The sequence below is a fragment of the Leptidea sinapis genome, chromosome 1 (genome assembly GCF_905404315.1).
Source record: "Leptidea sinapis chromosome 1, ilLepSina1.1, whole genome shotgun sequence".
Lineage (NCBI taxonomy): Eukaryota > Metazoa > Arthropoda > Insecta > Lepidoptera > Pieridae > Leptidea > Leptidea sinapis.
The window spans coordinates 29,014,272-29,023,583 of NC_066265.1; positions in this window are offsets into that span (position 1 = coordinate 29,014,272).

Genomic DNA, 9,312 nt, shown 5'->3' on the forward strand with positions numbered 1-9,312 from the left:
TAAATTGTCAAATACGCGATACATTAACAATTTTACTACAAAATATCGATGACGTTGACAAATGACTTTTGACAATGACATTCAATTATGTTGATGTTTATGCTGTCAAGTACCTTATAGAGGTACTACTCGGGGGAAAAAATGCAGTGCAGGGGATAGCTAGCATCTAATTGAACGTTTTCTAATCGCACGTTTTCATAAAAAATACACTTAGTACCTAGTGCTAGTAAGAGTTGACGGGGTTGTAGGGTACTCCCCACCACGTCGCCGATATTGCTTCTGATTTTAGGGAAGTGAGTAGACGCTTTTACTCTTGATTCCAAATTGCAATGGGGCTCCCATAATTGAAGGATTTACTATATAACAGGCTTACTTCTGCAAAATATGTGCTCAAAATAACTAGACCGACATAGATACACCGTGACTATATAGACTACACCTATTATTATTACCTACTATTATTACAAAACTACCCGTGCTAATTAACTACCTAACGAAAACAACCTAAATAAACACTTACCTACTTTTTCATAATAATCGTCAAATTTACAAAAACAGCTCAAAGTGTGCTCCGCCTTGCTCGTCGGGATATGGCTTGTGTGGCATTTCGCACCATCGTCGGTGTTATTGGTGCCGATGCAACACGCTGTTCCATCTCGGCAACTGTCCTTGACAAAACCATTTTTTCCAATATGACATTTTATGAAGCCTGTACTTGAGTATAATGACATCCTTGCACTGACCTCTATGAATATACCACTGGACAGGCTGTTCCATATGTTTAACAGCAATTTTTTGTGCCTATTTGAAGCGCCACTAGCGAGCGTCCAGGGAACAAATTTTTACGTATCATAAATTAATATCTGCGAGAGAAGCGTATAGTACTCTGAAATATTTTTGGATTTTGAATTAATTTCCTTGGATTTCCACGTTATTCATACTTCAGGGATTATATAAATGATATAAAAAAAATGAGGTCATGTTTTTATTGTAAGCGGCGTTACAAAAAAAACAGTGAAATATCATTCCACAGAAAATATGACCTAGAGTACAACATGTACTCTAGGTCATATTTTTTTATCAAAAATTGGCATTTTACGAATAATTTCATGCCATACTTATTTTTTTTTCATATATTCATCATTCTCAATTATGTAAACAAACATTTGAAAAAAACTTCTGAATAATGATTGTTTTTATTTACAATTCTCATTACTAGTGCTTGCATCGTATCGATAGTTTAAATATCGATAGCATAATATCAGAACTGCAATATTTTTCAGATTTCCAAAATACTTTGAGGAGAGGAAAGTTTGGCTTCAGAATATGAGAACTATCAACTGGACTCCTAAATATTACGATTTTCTGTGCTCATTACATTTTCACAAAAACAACCATTTCAAAAGAACAATATTGAAACCCGGTAGTGTTCCAATAAAATTTGGAGGTACTTGCTTATTAACTTACGACGGTATTAAAACTTTTTTTACTTGTATAGGCCTTTGTGCCTTTTCTTAACTGCTCAATCCTTGTAGATAATCTAAGGGTATACTTTTCATGGACCTTTCTATCATTGCCTCTTCACTCAAAGCCGACGGCATCGTCGAAGATGATGACAACATCAACACCTCCTTCGTCTTCAGCTAGTATAGGTAATAGTTTAGCCAACGAAAAAAATAATGTGATGAAAATAATACAGATTTAATAAATAAGTAAAAAAGGACAGCAGATAGCTCATTATAATTATGAAGTCTCATCAACTCCTAAATAAGCAATAGTTGAATTTAGAATGTTACATGATCATCGTTATAAAAATTTCACCAGAATCGTCTTAAAAAGTTGCCAGTCAAACAAAAAGATCTTTGAAACTTTCAAAAGTAAAAACTTTAAGGCAACGTGTGAAGAGGTTAAAATTAAACGTAGCCAACGTCAAAAGCGTTATAAAAGATTTAATTAAAAAAAATAAAGTGTTGGAATAATGCATTCAAATGTTAAAACAGTATGACGACTTTCAAATTGAACTTTTTTAAAGAGAGCACTTAACAAAAAAGGGAATAAAGGTTTAAGTCATGATAAATACCCCCCACAGTTACGTGCTTTTGCAATAATTCTTCATTTTTATTTCTAACTTATGCATAACCTTTAGGCTTATCACAAGAAGCCTTCCATTGCTTAAAGCAAAAATCTGAGATATTATTACATAATGGAGAAAAGTTAGTTTGTACACTTATATTTGATGAAATGAATATTAAAAGGGGATACCAGCGTGGCTGTGACCGTGTAATTCGTAGACATATAGATATTGGTTCATCTTTACCAGTAGATGATCCTTCAGAATTATCAGAATGTAAAGACGCCTTAGTTTTTATGGTGGTTCCACTTAAATATAATTGTAAATCACCCATTGCATACTTTTTGACAAAAGGTTTATCAGGTTCTTCCAAAAGTTATTTAATTAAGCAAGCTTTTATTCATCTTCACCATGTGGATGTTAAAATTTCTTCTTTTACATTAGATGATCCACCAGAACATTTTTCGGCTGTCTCACAATTAGGTGCCGACTTAAAAATGAATAAAGACAGTAAACCGTTCCTTTTTCATCCGTTGAATAAAAAATTGAAATTGCACGCAATATTTGAGCCATGTCACATGTTAAAAAACATTCGTAACTGCTTAGGTGATTTAAAAATATTATAGACGGTAACGGCGATGAAATTAATTGGAAATACATTGAAAGTTTGGCTGATTTACAAGAAAGGGAAAGATTAAGACTTGGTAATTCTATATGGAAATGCAATTTAGAATACAGAAAAAATATTATGAAAGTAATTAATTATAGCAGCCAAAACATTAAGTAGTAGTGTGGCAGATGCTGTTCAATTTTGTGATATAGAATTAAGAATCCCCGATTTTAAAGGTTCAGGTCAAACGGTAAAATTTATTAGAAGTGTCGATCGAATTATCGATAATTTCATAAAGGATTTAAAGGCCCTCTTACGACTTCTAATGAAAACAGATGGAGGAAAAATATTATAAATGAAATTACATATATAAGCCAAATTAGACTGCACGATCAACCAGTAGCACATTCAAGACGTAAAGCGGTTTTCATAGGCTTTTACAATGCTGTGCTTATAACCTGTTATAAATATTTACGAAAATTATGTGAAATTTAATAGTCTATTGAAATATCTTTTAACATATTAAATGAGCCAAGATCATTTGGAATTATTTTTTGCGCCATTCGGAGTAGGAGTGGGTGGTGTCCGAATCCGACAGCAGCATAATTTGTCAGTGCATATAAACTTATGATTCATCGCGAAATTAAAAATTACGACTGCAATGTCAAAGTAAATGACATGTCGATATTAACTTACACTTCGTCTGGTTCACGACCTCGATATTCTTTAAATATGTTGAATGATATAAATGTGTATGGAGAAGCTGAGTATAGTAGACTCGAATTCATATACTTTGAATCCGATGAAACTGTACAGCCATCTGTTTATGATGAGCTACAAGAGTTTTTACATTTTGGTTGGGCTGTGCCAAACAAATTTAGACAACATATCAAAGCAATGTGTGGGATCCGTAGCAGGTCTTGTGATAAAATCTATAAGGAACAAGTTCATTGTTTGAGTGCCTGTGAATCAATAAGAACCGATGATATATCTGATCGACAAAATAGCATCGCACTAGTTATAAAAAAAATCGAGGTGGACTCACGATTCCATCACAAAGCGTTGTTTCTATATCTATGCGTGTTAGTAGAATCACTTTTTCGACAAGCCTGCAAAAATAACAATGGGAAGCCGCTGGTGGAAAAATGTTTTTTTGCAGCTCTCACAGTAAAAGTAATCAAAGATTTGATATTAATAACAGATACTTTCTTTTCAGAACAAATATATAATTAAGTACATATATGTGAGAATGTTTGCAACAACGAAAAATTACTCTCTGTCAATTACAGGTCAAAGTATACGTCATTTCTTAACCCGTCAAAAAAATTTGGGCACGTCAATAATTTATTAAAAATAAAATATAAATTTAAAAAATGTATTTTTATTAACCTTTGTTCTTCATCACTTATTTAGTATTTGTTTCTTTGTTTACCAGTATTAATTATCCATTGGCTTCGAAGCTAATTGACAAATAATTATCTACTTATTACGGTATCTTAATCTAACATAAGTTGATAAGACTGGAAAAGTAAGCAACATCGATAATAACGCATTTTTAACCAGTCTTAAAGGCCCATATGAACGTTAAATAAGTTTAAAATATACATTCAAATTTACTAATAGAACGTAATAAAGAACACATAATTTTTTTGTAAGTACTTTTCACAAAATCTATCGATGTTTCTTTAGCTTAGGTCGACATCATTAGTTTTAGTACCGCGTACACTCGCTATGGCCAACAGCGCCAAAATGGCGAATATCAAACAGTCACAAAAACTCTTTGACAGCCGCCAGTCCAGTGGTATAATCATAGAGGTCAGTGCATCCTTGTATTGAGGTAGCAAACATTTATGAATAAAAATTAGAAAAACTATTAAAGTGGACTTTACTTGACTTGACTTGACTTAATTATTAGGTAAAATAGGTACGGAGACATTCTGTTTAATAATCTGGTTCCCTGACACGACAGCTTACTAGGGTTGGCAAAATTTTTGAACGACAAATAATTATATTTTTTACGGGGTATTTCGTAACACGTTGTTTACATAGAAATAATTTACTTTAGTTAATTTCATAAAGACCAGGCTCGAAAATTGTTGAAAAAAAAAAAGATTTGTAACAAGTATGAAAGCCAATTGGAAAACGAAGAGAATATAACAAAAATAATCTACGGGTGATCTGAGGTCGTTTATCTCTATTTCCGGCAAGAATACCATAGGACATAATACTATAAGAAAAAAGATGAAGCCTATGAAAATGGTAAAAAGTGACATAAATATATTAGGATGAAACCCATTGGAAAAGGAAGAAAATATAATAGAAATGGAAAGAAAAACAATTAACAGATGATTTGAAATTACATTAATTACAATTACAGACAATTTAAAGAGGGTGATATTTTAAGGGCAAAAAATGGTTTATCTCGATTTCCAGCAAAACTACAAACCCTATGGAGAAAAGTTAAATAGCAATGTTGTGGGTAGTAAAAAGATCTACAACTTTAGTATTTCCTCTTTTTTCACATAACATCAAAATTTATGTGAAAAATTACATAACCAAGGTTTTGTTTTTTTTTTTAACTTATTTATAAAGATAAAACTTTTACAAAAAAAACACAAATCCAAGAAATTTAGTGAGTTACTTAATTAATAACTTTCCTTTTTATGTCCGAATCACACTGTAATTTTTTTGATTTGAAATATTTATTTTTTCATCTTATTTTGACTTAATATTGAATAAGCACTCTAATTTTGACGTCAAAATATCAGCTTTTTTAGAAAATAAATTTGTGCATTTTAAGAAAATGTTTTCGGCAGCCACTTTTTATTCTGTTACATAAAGTTTCGCAGCTGCAGCAAAAAGTTTTGAGCAATATTTCTGTAATTAATTCCTTGCTGCAAATTTGGCCATATTACCACATTGATGTTGCTTCCAGCCCCAATCTGTTGCTGTCAGTTCGTTACCCAGCCAAGTTTGAAGCTGATAATATTCCATGTAACAAGTTACTCTGCTGAATTTTCAGTGGGTGGGAGATTTGCCAATACGAAAGATGGTTTAATTTTTGCTGATTATTAATCTTATATATTCAGTGCCATATCATCCTTCTTTCATGTATAAATAGATTATAAATTTTTCATAATCCATTTTTTTCGATATCTTCTTTGTTTGCACCATTTTTTTTATAAAATAATATTGGCAAATTTGACAAATCATCATTCTTCCATGTCATTCAGGGAGCTACGTTCTCCTGATTGAGACTTGGGAGGGGCCGCCCACATAAGGCTATTAGAGATGACCGGGGCGGGACGGTGAGAGGAGGTAAATGCCTGTGAAGTAGGGGCGGCACGTCCCAAGAATTGGAGAGTAACGGCCTGGTTGTTCTTGTCTTTATTTGAGGAAAGTGAGATTGAGATTTGGTGGTGGCGGAAAGAAAAAGTGGCCTGGAAGGCTGCTTATTAGCATTGCTCTTGAGCTTTCAGGCTCAGAAGAGAAGAGCGAGGAGGGGACGCGGGGGAGTCAGAGATGGGCTGACTCAGCATGAAGGTCGAATAAAAAGACTTCTCGTCAAAAGGCTTCTATGGGCATGAATTAGGTCTTAACTGCGACTAGAAGCGCGCGTGTTTGAACCGCCGATGGTTTCATCTTGGAAAGCCTCCCATCTGAAGGCAGGGAGCAACGGGGGTGGGTAGTGACTCGGCTATGCCTAATGGTAATAACCGCAAACCCTTAGGAAGCCCCAAGTGCAATGAGGATTGGGTCAACCGGTTTCTCTCAGACCAGGAACCCTGAGAAACGCACCGGGTCAACGTTAGGTATCCCCCAACGTACATCGCGATGACATGCAACTTACTTACTTGCAATAAAAAATTTAAAGCAATAATTAAACTGTGGGCCAAACTACACTGGCCTGCAAAAGTAAGTATCACACTTGAGAGTTTGAGATTTAAGATTAAAAACGTTGCGTTGCAAATTTTATAGGCTTTAATTCTTAGATACTAAAATTATACATTAGTAACATTTTTAACTTAAAAAAGATAAAACAATGAAAATAGACATTTTTAGTTTAGTGTAAAAAAATTCAACTAAAATGTATTACATGTTATTTAATTTTTAATAACTGGTATTGCCTCCTCGAGCTCTGATTACAGCTTCGAGCCGGTTTGGCATACTGAACACTAGGTTTTGGAGCCGATGTTGGGGAATATTCTCCCATTCTTCTACCAGGGCCTGCTTTAGTGCCCGAGAGTTAGAGGGTAGTAGGTGGTGGTCTGCGATTTCTGACTAGCCTCCCAAGCTCATCCCAGGGGTGTTCAATCGGGTTGAGATCAGGACTTCTTGATGGCCAAGCCATCACGCTGATACCGACCTCCTGAATATACTCTTGTACAATATGAGCCGTGTGTGGCCGGGCATTATCATGCATCAGCATCGATCCATCACCCATATTTGCTAAATACGGCCCTGCATACTCATTGAGAATTTCTTGAGCATATCTTTGCCCAGTGAGGGTGCCATTTTCTATGGCTACTAGCTCTGTGCGACCTTCTGAAGATATGCCAGCCCATACATGTACACTGCCTCTACCGTATTGGACTCTTTCTGAGATGCAGGCTTGAAGGTATCGCTCACCAGGTCGCCTGTAAACACTTCGCCTTCCATCAGAAGTGTAAAGGGAGAATCGAGACTCATCTGCAAACAAAATTCTTGACCATTCTTCTTCATCCCACTGCATGTGTTCACGGGCGTATCGCAGTCTCGCTACTCGATGCTGTCTCTCGAGTTAAGGGCCACTCGCTGGTCTTGGAGGTTTCAAATTTGCTTCAGCAAGTCTTCTTCTCACTGCACTGTCACTAATGTAGTCCCTCTGGGTCTGAAGTAGCTGTTGCTGGACTTCAACTGCATTTTGGTGGCGATTTCTTAACACAGTGGAAATAATATAACGATCTTCTCGGGCACTAGTACACCTGGGTCTGCCATTACAAGGTCTCCTCAGATGGTGTCCAGTCTCTTCGTACCTTCGCTTTACCTTCTGGACCGTTCGCACCGTCACACCCACCATTCTTGCAGTGCGACGAATACTGATGCCTAGTTCCAGAAAAGCCATGATCCTAGCACATTCTTCAACTGAAAGAGGCATGATAAATAAATGTAATGTGCTTTTTAGGATAAAATTTTTAAACAAGACCCATGATCTTGAAAAAAATTTAAAACAGAAAGAAAAACGTGAATGGTAAAATTGTAATTTGGAAACGTCCACTTTGAAAAAGGAATGGTTTTGTTTTTGAAGTTTTTTCTCAGCCAATTCTTAAAAGAAGGTTACCGACTATAAAGTTTTTATGTACAAAATTAAATTCTCTTTGGAGTCCTTTTTATTTCGAAAGTATATCTTGTGAACTTATAACGTTATCCCAATTTTAAAAGTGTGATACTTACTTTTGAAGGCCAGTGTATCTATAGTGTGGGACCCCGTAACAGACGTAGCTATGGCGTAGGTGTAGCACACGTAGCAGTGTAGTAGGCGTAGCACAGGACGTAGGTGACGCGGTAGCGTATTGAGGTTGGAGCGCTAGTAGCAGTGGTCTGCTGGTTGCTGTTTTGCATTTCACGACAGACTGCCTTTCGCGTAGGTAGAAAAGCCAAGCTACTGCTGTACATCTCAACTTATTATTACTTCTCTAGGCTTGATAATGACCACTCTGACCCACAGCCTTTTTTAAAAAAGCTGATGTTTTAACGTAAAAATTAGGGTGGTCTTTCCTTATTAAGTCAAAATAAAGTGAAAAAATAAATATTTAAAAAAAAAATACAGTGTGATTCGGACATAAAAAGTAGAAAAGACTATTTAAGTAATTCACTAAATTTTGTGGATTTTTTTTTGTAAAAGTTTTATCGTTATAAATCAATTAAAAAAAACAAAATCTTGGTTATGTTATTTTTCACATAAATTTTGAAGTTACGTAAAAAGTGAAAGTACTAAAGTTGTAGATGTTTTTACTACCCACAACTTTGCTATTTAACTTTTTTCCACAGGCCTTGTAGTTTTGCTGGAAACCGAGATAAATCATTTTTTGCCCTTAAAAACTCACCCCCTTATACTTCGACCTCAAATCATCTGCAAATTATTTTTCTTTCCATGTCTATTATATTCTCTACCTTTTTCATAGGCTGTAAGCCTTTTTTTATAGTATGATGTCCTATGGTATATTTTATGGGCCAGTGCTGCCGATTAAAATCATATACATTAAAATCAATTAAAAAAATATATACATTTGGACTGCATCTCAATATATTCTTGATAATGTTCTGTAGGCTCACAAGTACATTAAATAATTTGCTAAAAACTACAACAATCATAATGATAACACGAGGAACAAACATTAACTTATAATGTCTACTACTCGGTTGAGTTAGTAAGCCTTTTATTATATGCTTTTACAAGATGATCCCAGAAAATGTACAAAACAAATGTGTTACGAAATTTAAAAGAATTGTTTAATAAACCTATGTGTGTGTGGTAAAGGTTAGGTTTCTTATTATATCTCAGGCTATTTTATTATAAATTTTTATTGTACGATATTATATTGTAACGAAATTTGAAAAAAAAAGCTTTGAAAAATATTTAATAAAAGAA